The 12,634-nt window shown below is 56.8% G+C and overlaps 1 protein-coding gene across 8 annotated transcripts in view; it reads right to left on the bottom strand.

Moving 5' to 3' along the window:
• ADGRB1 (adhesion G protein-coupled receptor B1) overlaps positions 1 to 7,321 on the bottom strand; it is a 320,747-nt gene extending 313,426 nt beyond the window's left edge. For all 8 annotated transcript variants that reach the window (XM_090040749.1, XM_090040747.1, XM_090040750.1 and 5 more), the window contains exon 1: positions 6,813 to 7,321. The gene's annotated coding sequence lies outside the window, so the exon portion shown is untranslated. The remainder of the gene's footprint in view (positions 1 to 6,812) is intronic.
• Between the last annotated feature and the right edge of the window lie 5,313 nt (positions 7,322 to 12,634).

The following is a 12,634-nucleotide window of genomic DNA, read 5'->3' as shown; positions in this document are numbered from 1 at the left end:
GAGCCATCGTTAATCTGCACAATGAGAGACTGCACAATGAGAGACTTCACGTACAAGCTGGTGGCGTGCAACCAATACAATTGCTGTGGTGCAGAGCGAGCACAATCTCTCCTGCTCTGGGACCAAAGGTAACATAGCAAAGGGCCCCGAAGAACGCAGGTCTCTCTGTAGCCACACCACCCAAGTGCACCATGCTGCGGAGGGCCTAAGACATGTCACGTGCATCTCAACCATGGCACAGCAGATTTCCTTCCCTCCAGCGGCACTGGGCTAGCCAAGCCTTGCAAACCAGGGCAGCAGCCAATGAAGGAAGTGCTCAGAGCAACTGTGGCTGAACACCTGGCAATTAGCCAGCCCCAGAAGCATCCACGCAGCAGTCTTCCCTATAGTGCGTGCTGTAGTACTCTCTCCATGTCATGCTGGCAATGACTACTAATAGGTCACCATGTACACGGCCCCAAATGTATTTGAGCCCAGCTAGGAAGCACAAAGCAACACCTTCATCCAGCTATGACACTTCACCCTAATTGCTCCCCACCTGAAACACAGCTTGCTCTCAGCGGATGGTGCAAGGCTGTGAACCGAGATAGGCTTAAGCTAAGCAAGATCTCCTGCTTCACAAGGGTATCCCAACCACAGCCGCTTGACTGGCCCCCTCCGAGAAGTGCAGAGCAGAGAATCAGAAACAAGATGCAAGTAACTCTGCCCCTGCTTTTTCCATGCAATAGACCCCCACATAAAGTCACCAACCAACCCAGGGTGGGAGCCAGCATTCCCACCATCCCGTGCACGTGTCCAGTTATTTACGTGGAGGGATGCATCAGGACTGAGGGCAGCCAGTCAATCCCTGCTCCCTAGCATGGCTATTTGAAGCCTAACTTCCACTTTACCTAAATGAAGGTCCCAAGGCTCATGGATGTAAAGTTGGCATTTCCAGCCCCATCCCCAGCCCTCCACCTTTCAGGTCCCAGGCACTCATCTTGGCAACAGCAGAAATAGCTCAGTGTTTGGGACTGGAAATCCTGGACCGTGCAGTCAGTTAACAATATTGCAGCAAATCCAGAAGTTGGCAACTCAAGGTATACGGGATTTTTTTTTTTTAAAGCCCTCTAGCTGGTAAACCATGCCGGACACAGAGTGAGAATATTTGTGCTCCATTTACTATTGTTCAATCGGCTTGGCAATGTCCATTGCAACCACTGCGATAAACAGGCTGGAAGGTTTGCTGTGTTTCGCGCCCCCCACATCCATCTCCTTGCCCGCGTCCTGCAGCACCGCTCACTAGCAAGTCACCGAGAGAGCTGGGCACCCCAGGGGAATGCATGGGGATGCACGGGGACTGGCCCCAGCGCTGTGTGCAGCTACAGGGATGTACAAAGCAGAAACAGCAGAAGGACCTGAGCAGGAATCACTTACTGCACACTTACTCATACACATGCCCAAAAATACAGTGAGTGTCCAAGGTGGGGATTTTTCTTGGCTCAAGTCCTGGAGGCTGCCAGTGGCAAAGATGATCCCAGGCACTTTTACCTCTGTCTCGAGATGCAGGGGAAGCCATGCAGGGAGGAGAGTCCCTCTCCGTGCTCCCAGGCGTGGTTACTTTGCTGTAAGCATGACAAGGCCGCACGCTCCCCCATCCTCCCCTTTGTGTGCACAGCCACTGAGCATTTTCCACCAGCAATTAACCCGGGGTTCGGCTTGATAGGCTGATTTGATTGTAGAACAACATCTGAGAAGTAAAGATTAGCAGGGCCAACTCCTTAAACGTTCAAGGCATCAGGGCTGCTACTTGCAATCAGATTTCTCTCTTCCCGTTTGGTGCTTGATTAAAGGCTTTTTCACGCTTCCCTTTTCCATTCACAGATGCGTAAGTGGGGCGACACAGAAAAAAAAAAAATTTATCCCAGAAATGGCAACGGTGCATATCTCCGGTACCATCAGGGCAGGAACGTACAGACAGGCAGCTCAGTGGGTCGGCATCGTCCAGCAGTGCCAAACAGCAGGGGATGGGAGGTGGGATTAGCAGTCTGTCTCAGGAGTGCAGGGAAAGGCTCTTGAGCAAGTGGCTTGGTGCAGAAGTAGACGCTGAAAGGGTCAATGCGCTGATTTACTCGAACCTCGGGTGGCGGCAAAATCCTCTACAACAAAACAGCTGATTAACGAGCCAAGCCCATCAATCCCACATGCCCCAAGGCAATATCCAATGAATAACTGACTTGTTAAAGCAAACAAACCTATTTGAAGAATAAATCCATCAGCAGGGCTTTCAATACCAGCGAACCCATTGGAACAAGTTTCCTTGCGAAGGCCTGTTGGCCTGTGCTTGCTGGGATCCGATGGACATTTATTTCCAAGAAAGGATGCACGCCGCTGGCTTCCAGCTAATGAAGGGTGACCCTTAGCATAGCCTGAGTCACGTCACGCACGGAGTTGGGTCAAACTATCCAGCCAGATCTGTTTCAAGATAGGAAGGGTCGTGCTGGGCCAGCGGGCAATCCTGGTGTTGGGTGGGGGTACAGCCAGGACATAGTGCACCGACGCCTTGGCTCTCTAAAGTATCGAGAAGATAAAGCTTGACAAAGGGAAACCTGAGCCGCAAGGAAAGACAAATGGAAGCACATACATGCACACCACAAAAAAAATGCATTTAGGAGTGATTTGCAGCTTGCGATGAGGTCTCATGGGTGATGCCTTTCCCCTGAGGATCAAGGGAGGGGAGGACAATCTGGACAAATTCATGTGACTCATAGCAATATAGAGAAGTGGGGCTGGAAGGGAGCTCCAGAGCATCCCCGGTTCATGCCATCCCGTACTAATCCACTGCCTAGCCTCTTAGCAAGACAACTCCAGCAAGACCCATGCAGTTCCTATCAAGAAAAATGCCCTCAAGGGCAACGTCAGAGATGAGTTCACAGCTTGCCGAGTTGGCGAGAGCTTGCAGCCAGCAAGGACAACCTGGCAGCAGAAGTGGAGGGCGTCTAACCCTCGTCGAATGCAGCAGCAGTTCAGAAACAAGAGCCTGGCAGCGGTACAGACGCGGTGTACGCCCTGAGCTCTTGGCTCTCCATGCTTGATGTTGTAAACATCTGCTGGTCACCAGAAACCCCCCATCCATCTCTTGGACCAGGGCACCCGCAGCAAAACTCTCCTGAATTCAAACCACGCTCCGGTTTGGAGGAGGCATCTCACTACCTGCTTGAGCGCCAGTGGGATTTGTCACGGTCTCGCCGTGTGCTTTTGCCCACACAAACACCGTTGCAGCCTGCTGAGCTAGGGAAGGAAAAGAGCCCCTTTTTCACAGGCCAAGAGCTCCGCATTTAATTCTCCTCAAAACACCATTTTCTCCTTTGATGTCACATTGCGTATGGCATGCATACGGCATGATTGCATGCACAGCAGAGCTGCGGATTGCCACTGCTTGGTTCAGGTCAGCTGGTCACTTCCCGATCAAAGCGATGTCTTGGGAAAACACGGGAAGAGCCGAGAGAAAAAAACCCCAAAAACCCAACCTCCCTCCGGTTTAATTTTGATTGCAGAGGTAGGGGCAGGGAGGAAAACCCACTCCAACAAAGGAAAAATCAGCAAATGATCTCTCATTTTCTCCGACAGAGGTAACCAATTTAAATTTTCATAAAGGAGGCACTGATGTGTGTCTTTGAGAGACGGAGTCACCAATCAAGCAGGCCTCTGATTTAAAATATTATCATATTTTTTATTTTCTGAGAGCTTCGTGGAACAACATGACAGATTATCTCGGCATAATCAAAGTAATACAAAACCCCTTGCTCTTAGCCTAACAGTAAGTAATTTCCAAGCCCAAGACACAATGATGAACAGACTGTCTGAAGGGACCTAATTTGCTACTAATTTTCCTTCATATGTGTTTTTTAAGACCTCCAAAGATACTGCAAACCACAGCACTTAACAGCCATCTATCACGCACACCGGCAGGAGAGGAAAGGCAGCGCTTCTACAGCAACCGGCCTCCCGGCAAGAAGCATTGAGCGTACAAGAGAAGAGTTTGGTGGCCAATCCAGTCCCATATGAACACTGCATCGTCCAACCACTTCACACGTGCTTAACCCCCTCAGCACCTTCAATATACCCTGCATGGGGGGACTCCCCGTCAGGACAGGGTGCAGGACACTCGGGAAGGATGCTGGAAGGGCTGTGTTGAACCATCCCGCCCTGGAAAACCACGGGAGGCTGCAGATGGCAACAGAGGTGGTTAGGGTTAGGGTTAGGGTTAGGGTTAGGGTTAGGGGGACAGAGGATGCTGTAGCTCAGGGTCGCAGTGGCTCAGGGTGAGGGGCTGACCGAGCCCGCAGCTGAGTCCAGGGTGAGCGGGCCCGGAAGAGCACGAGCTGCGGATGAAGACGGCACTGGAGCAACCAGGGGACACTGCCCTTGCACATGCGCTTCTCTGCCCGGCTGCACATCCCAAGGGGTGCCCCCTGGATCAGGCATCAACAGCACGCCCACCGCTTCCAGCTCAGCACTTAACTCTCTCCGGGAGTCGCGCGCCCGCCTGCCAGCCCGGCGCCCCCTCCAAGGTTGGCCGAGCATGGGGCAGAGACCCAGCCCTTATCAAACAGCCCCACCAAAAGGATGCAGGCGCGGGCTGGGAGCTGAAGCATCCTGCTGTCAGATACCACACAGCACTGTCTGCAGACGTGTTGTGCTCCTTCCAACCAATGCAGGGAGATCAATAGCGCCTGCTTTCCACAAACGACCGGGCCAGAAGCCAGATCTGAAGACACGGGCGCACTGCAACGCGCTTACTTTTCTCTGGGCAGGGGGAGAGCTATTTTAAAAAAGAGAGGCAGGAGCGGGGACTCGGGAGCCACCACGCAGGGAGCGCTGCCTTCCTGGCTTGCCCCTGGAAACGCAAGAGGAGCAGCGGGGTGCTGGAGCACGAGAAGCGGCCCCCCCAAAAGGTGAGGGGTCTGTTTACCGCTGCAGGTTTCCTGCAGGTAATGAATTGCCCACTCCGCTCTCCAGCAACAGGCGCGGGCGCGTGCGCCGCAGACCCGGGAGCGGGGCTGCTCCTGGGCGGTCGTGCCCCGGCGGGGGCCCCTCTCCCGAGGGCAGCGGACGCAGCCTCTGCACTGCAGCTCCCAGCGCGGAGGGCAGGCCGGGCCTGCTGCCGGCGCAGGGGCACCCGCCCCCCCGGCCGCGCTCGGGTGGGGACACCCGCCCCCCCGGCACGGCGCCGCCGCCGCCGCCGCCATAACTGAGCGCACAGCGCCACCTGCCGCCGCGCCGGCCGCCGCGCCTGCGCATGCGCCGCCGCCGCCGCCGCCTGCCTCAGTTTCCCCACCTGCAGCAGGCGGGGCTGGCACCCCCCCCCCATGGGAGGTCAAGGGGGGGGTCTGATCCAGGGTGGCAGCAGCTCGGATCCCCATGCACCCAGAGCCCCCACGCACCTATACACCCCCCACTGCACGCATCCTCCCCATGCACACGCGCACACACCATACCCTCGATGTACACACAGCCCCGGCCATGCACATATACATCCCCCCATGCACACACATCCCCCTTACACACACACACACACACACCATACCCCTCAATGTACACACATCCCCCCATCCACATATAGACCCCAATGCACACACACACTTGCACATTTATACCCCCCATGCACACACATCCCCCTTACACACACACACACACCATACCCCTCAATGTACACACATCCCCCATCCACATATAGACCCCAATGCGCACACACACTTGCACATTTATACCCCCATGCACACACATCCCCCTTACACACACACACACACACACCATACCCCTCAATGTACACACATCCCCCATCCACATATAGACCCCAATGCACACACACACTTGCACATTTATACCCCCCATGCACACACTTCCCCCTTACACACACACACACCATACCCTTCAATGTACACACATCCCCATCCACATATAGACCCCAATGCACACACACACGCACATATATACCCCCAATACACGCACACCCCCATGCACGCATCCCCCCAATGCACCCCTATGCCCCTCCCTCCCAGTGCAAGGACCCCGGGATCGGCTCCGTCCTGGGGGGGTTCCCAGCGCCTCCCCCGAGCCGCCCCCACCCAGGCAGGAGGAGTGGGGGCTCCGCAACCTGCCGAGCGGGGCCCGGCGAGCGGGGGGAGCAACAGGTGCGGGGGGGCACTCACCCCCCCGCCTGCCCCGCACCCTAATGCACATACACACCGCCCCACTGCACGTATATACCCCCCAGTGCACACACACGCCCCCCCTCTTTGACCTTGCCCCGCTGCAGGCGCCCCCCCGGCTTTGCCCCAGCCGCTCGGGCACGGCTGGAGGGTGCCCCCCGCCCCCGCCCGCAGCTTGCTCCCGGCTTTCCAGCACCGGGGAGATTTGAAGGGGGGGGGGCTGTTTCTGCGATGCTCTCCTTCCCCGCCCCCGGCCGAGGCTCGCTGGGGCAGTGCGGGGTAACTGCGCGCCGGACAGACGGCCGCCCCCGCCGGCTCTGGAGCCTGCTAGGAGCTGCTCGGCGGCTGCCGGCCCCCAGTCCCTGGGGAGGGACAGCCTGTTTGCAGCCCCCTCCCCTTTTCTGCCGCTGCCCAAGACCCGCATTTCCAGAACTTGCAACTTCCAGACCCCCGTCATCGCCCTTGCATCCCGCAGACCCCCTTCAGTCCTCCCCTTCGCACTGCTTGCAAGACAGCCTCGCCGCATCCGAGCCAGGGGAGCAACCCCCCCACCCCCAATTAAAAACAAAATTAATTAAGAAACCCAAGCCACAGCACGAGGAGCCGGAGCCCCCTTACCTTGCGCACTTTCCAGGACGTTATATCCTCCGCCTCCCGGCTGGGGACTTCCAGCTCCGGAGCATCCCCAAATCCCGGGGAGCCCGAACAACCATGGGGCGGCGTGGGAAGCGCCTCTCCTCGCCCCCCCGGCTCGGGGCTGTCTTAAGAGGGGGGGGAATCAAAGGAGAAGAAGAAGGAGGCTGGACAGGTCCCAAAATCCTGCACCAATTAATACTAACGGGGGGCTGGGGTCTCAGCAGGGGGGGAGCCCGGCGCTGCCCTCCCCGGGAGCCGCCAGGCTGGCGGGCAGCCCGCAGTGCCCAGCCGCGAGAGGAGTAGGTCCCATCCAGTCGCCTTCGCCAGCCCACGGGCGAGGGGGCAGAGGGGGTCCCCGGCCCCGAGGGGCTGCCGGAGCCTGGCTGCCCGCTCCGGGGGGGCGCGGATCCGGCGCCCGGCTCGCTCGCGGTGCCACTAGATCCAGGCTGTGTAGCCAGGGGCTGCATTCAGGATTACATCAGGCTTTTATAAGCTTTCCAGATCACACATTAGAGTGAGAGAGAGAGAGGAGGAGGAGGAGGAGGAGGAGGCAGGGAGGGGTGGCACTTGCGCACACACGCGCGCACACACGGACCGCGCCGGGCGAAGCGGGCAGCTCTCGCCCGAGCCACCGACCTGCCCCGGGATTGCAGCGGGCCGCCCCGGAGGGAGGGTGGAGGGGTGCCCAGGTGGATGCACGGGCGTTGGATGGATGGATGGATGGATGGATGGATGGGTAGGTTGGTGGAGGGGTGCACGGGCGGATGGATGGGTAGGTTGGTGCCTGGGTGCAGGGGTGCACGGGCGGATGGATGGGTAGGTCGGTGCAAGGGTGCACGGGCGGATGGATGGGTAGGTTGGTGCCTGGGTGCAGGGGTGCACGGGCGGATGGATGGGTAGGTTGGTGCCTGGGTGCAGGGGTGCACGGGCGGATGGATGGGTAGGTTGGTGCCTGGGTGCAGGGGTGCACGGGCGGATGGATGGGTAGGTCGGTGCAGGGGTGCACGGGCGGATGGATGGGTAGGTTGGTGTCTGGGTGCAGGGGTGCACGGGCGGATGGATGGGTAGGTCGGTGCAGGGGTGCACGGGCGGATGGGTAGGTCGGTGCACGGGTGGAGGGGTGCCTGGGTGCGTGGAGCAGGAGCAGAGGCAGCGCCTGGCTCCGAAGACCAGAGAACTTCGTGCCATCGGGGGGGCAGGAGCTGCGGGGTGGGGTGAGGTGGGGGGTCTTGATTGCACATCAGTGAGCCCCTGGCGGGGCTGGGCACCCCTTGCCCCTCCTCACCCCCGGTGCCTGCAGCTCAGCCGGGGTTTATAGGCACCAGCCATTGGATTGGGGCGGGAGGAGACTCTTTGCCCTCCCCGGGGGGCTATAAGGGACTAGGAATAGGCATCTGGCCCCTTCCCTTGCCCTCCCGAGCCCCTGGCACCCAGCTGCCCGGCCCCAGAGAGGGCAGAGGGGGAGGCAGAGGATGGAGATGTGCCAGGCTGCATGCACCCGCTCCCTTTTAACCCCCGAGGCACCACAGACCTGGGAGAGGGGGAGGAGAGGGGACACCCCCCAGCTCTTGCATAGGGACTGGTCCTTCCCCTCCCCCCCCTTGCCAGCAAGAGACGCTCAACCTTTTTGTGGTGCAAGGAAGCAAGGAGCCCTCCCTGCCCTGGGCTGATGCCATCCCCCTCCTCCAGCTGCTGTCTGGCTCCTCCTTTCCCCTCCTCCACGGGCATCTGTGCCACCCCAGGCAGGCAGGGCAGGGCCAGGCCACTGGACAAGGGGATCAAGCCCTGTGTCCCCAGCAGCCCCGGGATCCCGTGCCACCTCTTCCAGAAAGGGAGCCGTTCCCCACAGGCCCCCAGCGGGAGCTGGAGGGGGTGGTGGGGGTCCCAGAGGCTTGCCCCCCTCATGTCCAAGAGCACACAGCACAGCCGGCAGCTTTCCCCCGCTGCAGGGCAAAGGGACTGGACCAAAAAGGGATTGGGCACGTTCTTGGAGGAAAGGGGCATCAGTAGCTACCAAGCTCAGGAGTGAGGGGTACAGAAATACCCCAACTGTAAATGCTGGCAGCTGCAAGTGAGAGAGGAAGGGGGGGGCAGGGGGAGGGAAACCCTTGGACATGCCCAGTTCACTCTGCCCTTCAGCATCTGCTCTCTGCTGCCTGGTGACACAGGACCCGGCGTGATGAACCTAGGGCCTGACCTAGCCTCAATAGCACAGGGCAAAATACACCATCGTCCTGTACTGCCCACCTCCACCATCACCAACCCCAGGCACTGCAGTGCAGCAAAGGTGCAAACTCCCTTCTGAACCTGATCCTGAAACCAGGCGACTGGGCTTGGCTTTGTTGCAGCCCTTTGGCTCACAAACACTGTGGTCCCACTAGCAAGAGGTCCAGGACCCACCGTGTTGGTCCCCAGATGAATGCAGCCCCCGGAGGTGCTCCCTGCCCCAAAAGAGCTTGCAGCCTACGGAGAAGTGATGGGGCATTTGGACTCCTCCTGCCTCATGATGTGAGATCTAGGGATTTCGAGTGAACCTGGAGCACAGATGTTGTCAGGTGCATGAATGTAGTTGCCTTGGAGAGCCGAGGACTGGAGTCAATGAAGCAGGAAAGCCCATCCCAGTGCAACCTTCCTATGTCAGTAATAAAAGGAAACAGCCTTCACAGACGATACAGGTGCTCAGTGGAGCCCATTGCTACTCCCTGTCACTGAGGCTGGCCAGCAGGGTGACAAAAGGGCCGGGTATTGGACTGGATACCAAGAATATTTTAATAAGGAATTAGAAAGAACTCAAAAAGTTTGGGGAGGGATTATATATGCATATACTTCAACAACCCAAGCCAAACCCATAGCTAATAGGCACTAGCGGGAGTCTTAACCCGCTGGCAGGTAACATCTTAATTATCTACAGTAAAGATCTTTTTTAATACTAGTACTGGCCCCTGGCAGTCAGGATCCTGGACTAGGGGGTGTGGGGAAGTGTGGCTGTTCCTGTGTTGACATGGTGCGCCTCCACACCACGCACACAGATGTGACAGGAGGCAGTTAACACAGACTTAAAAACAGTCTTGTATTGCAGGGCAAAGAAGACTTTAGGGCCAGATTCACTTCCTGGAAAAAAATCAAAGGAACGGACCCTACTTACATCTACAGTTGCTTTTGGCCCAGAGGCCGAGATGCAGTTCAGTCAACATCCTTAGCAGGCGGTCGAGGCCGCCCGGCCAGGTGTTGAGTCACATCTGGGGTGCCATAACTGCAGTTCTGACATCAGGAGATCTCACGGATAATGGTGCAAAGCGAGGATGGGAACATTTTGGTTGGCTATTGAGAGGCTCTTCCTATAGACTGCAGCACGCCCACCCAGGGGAAGAGCCATGGAGTGAGTCATTTAAAAGCAGACTGGCTGCGATGCCAGGCAACCCACCTCATGGAGCAACCCTGCACGCAAACAGGGATGGAGCACTTAGCATATCAGGGGTTGCCATCCCTCGTGTCCGCAGTTTCCAGAGCAGCCTCTGCTGGGGCTCAGCATGCACTGGGCTATGCAACTTGTATTTTTGTCTCCTCGGTGTACTCAGGGCTCCAGCAGAGAGCTATGCCTTCCTTTCCAAGCGTACCCCTGTTGCCATCACTGCTCCTGCTGTGCCGCGCGGGGGTGGAGAAGCAATGCAACCTGCAATCTCCGCATAGCGGGCAGGTTAGGCGATATATGTAGGGCAGTAGCTCCTAGACCAGGGACCAAGGCCCTGTCGTGGGTGCTGTGCAAATGTAGCTGAGGGCAGGCCTGGCCTGGCACTGCTAACAGTGTTAGTGCAAGACGAGCCAGAACAGGTGGGTGCACGAAACAGGAGGGTGGAAGGTAACAAGTGAGCCTGCTCTGATGATTGCAGCGCCGCAGCTGCCAGGCCAATTCAGCAAACACCAGACCCAGGCTTGTGGCACAAAGCTAATCATGTAAGACTCCTCTGCTGCATTTTCCAAAGGTTGGTGGGAATCTGAAACCAGCTTGGTTGTGGCCGGTTCTGCGGCAAACATTTTGCGTAGCTTTATTCTTCACCCTGCTCCCAAGAGGGGCAGGGAGGCAACCCCCATGGTGATGCCCGGTAAAGCGCAAGGAGCCACCGACATTCCCCCCTTCTTTTCCTTTTTATCTCCAGCCTGTTTTTTCCCAGGGGTTTGCTCTGTGCGCCAGGGCAGGGAGTGGTGGCTTTTGGAATCGAATATGTCCTGGGATGGAAAGTTGGCAAAAGTACCGTATCTCCTTGCATATGCCATTCTTTGAAAGGCTGAATGAATTTTTAAAAAAAGATCTTTCTTTGTTAAGTGACAGAGCTGAGCCTGCTTATTATTCTGCTCCCTGTGCCGTTTGTGCAGACTTTACTTTTGTTTTTGCCCAGGGCTTTTCCCGTATTTCCTCGCATAACACGCACACTCCAATTACCAGCACCTGGGGGTGTAGAAAAAAAGGTGTGTGTTGCCTGTAATATGGGGTTACACACAGAAATGCGTTTTTTTTTTTTGGGCAGGGGGGTTACATAATGTGCAAGGACACTGTGAAACTCACTGCCACAGGATACCATAGAGGCCAAAAGGCACTAGGACTCAAAAGTAAATTTATATGGATAAGAAAAAGGCCCAACATCATGACTAATGCAAACAGAAACGGGAAGGGTTCACACTTCATGCCTCAGGGCATAAACCAGCCTCTCATGGCCAGGGATGTGTGGAGGCGGGTGGACAAACCCACATCTGCCTAGTGCAAGGTTGCCTGTGCCCATCTCTGCTGGAAAGTGGATATTGGACTAGATGGGTTGCAGGCTGCTTGTCAGGAAAGCGTTTTCTAGCCGAGGCAAGACTACACTGAGTTTACGGAGGACCTCCCCTCCACTCCTGGCTTGCCTGGTAAAGCCGCTGCCCATTCATTAGGCTAGGAAGTCCCAGGTCGCCCTGCAGGATTTGAGGGCTCAGCTGCCCTATCAGCCTCGGGAATCAGCTCCGCCAACTCTGTAGGCTGGCGATGAGGGAAGAGGAGGAAAGGGAGTCCACAGTCGTTCCCAATGACCCTTTTATGGAGGATTACTGCAAAGCAGGACAGCTTACAACCAGTCAATTCTATCTTGCTTGCAGCAACAGGTATCAGCGTTTACATTTGTAATGCCCTGATTCATGTCTCGCTGGAAATTTTGCTCAGCCATTTCCAATTACCGGTAAGCCACATACTTGGGGCTTAGCCTGCGCGGGTACAGCTCAGTTGTGTACAGTATCTTATCTGGCATCGCCATCTGCCCAGCGTTTGACGTGGCTGGCTGCCTGTCAGATCCTCCCTCCGGCCGTGGAAGATGGGGGCTTGCGAACAACATTTTTGCCGGTGCGATCTGCCTCGCGTGCTTCTTAAATCCGAGTGGCCAGTGGCATTCCCGTGCCAGACAGCCGCTCAGAAATGTCAGTGGTAATACCGCCACAAAGCTGACCCAATGCTTCTGGCCTCTCCCAGTGGAAATCAAGTCCTGTTTCTCCATCCCTGAGCAACTGTTGTTATGCTAAATAAACCCTTTTGGTATTTACCTGGCTCTTTTTCTTGGATGGCAAACCGATTCATAAATATCCACACACACAGCTGTGCTATGATCATGATTACCTCCCATTATACAGAGGTGGGAAGTGACAGGGGACTGGCCCATGGCCACAGAGTGACTCGGTTTCAGAGCTGGGGTGATCCCAGCAGTTTTGCCTCTTCTTCTCCAACATGTGAGAGATGCCCGTGCCTCAACTAGCTGGGCCCCTGGCAGATTCAAGCCATCGGT

The sequence above is a fragment of the Crocodylus siamensis genome, chromosome 3, assembly GCF_052110815.1.
Source record: "Crocodylus siamensis isolate JL-2025a chromosome 3, ASM5211081v1, whole genome shotgun sequence".
Taxonomy (NCBI): domain Eukaryota; kingdom Metazoa; phylum Chordata; order Crocodylia; family Crocodylidae; genus Crocodylus; species Crocodylus siamensis.
Note: the sequence above shows the minus strand (reverse complement) of the source record. Positions and strands in the feature narration are given on the sequence as shown.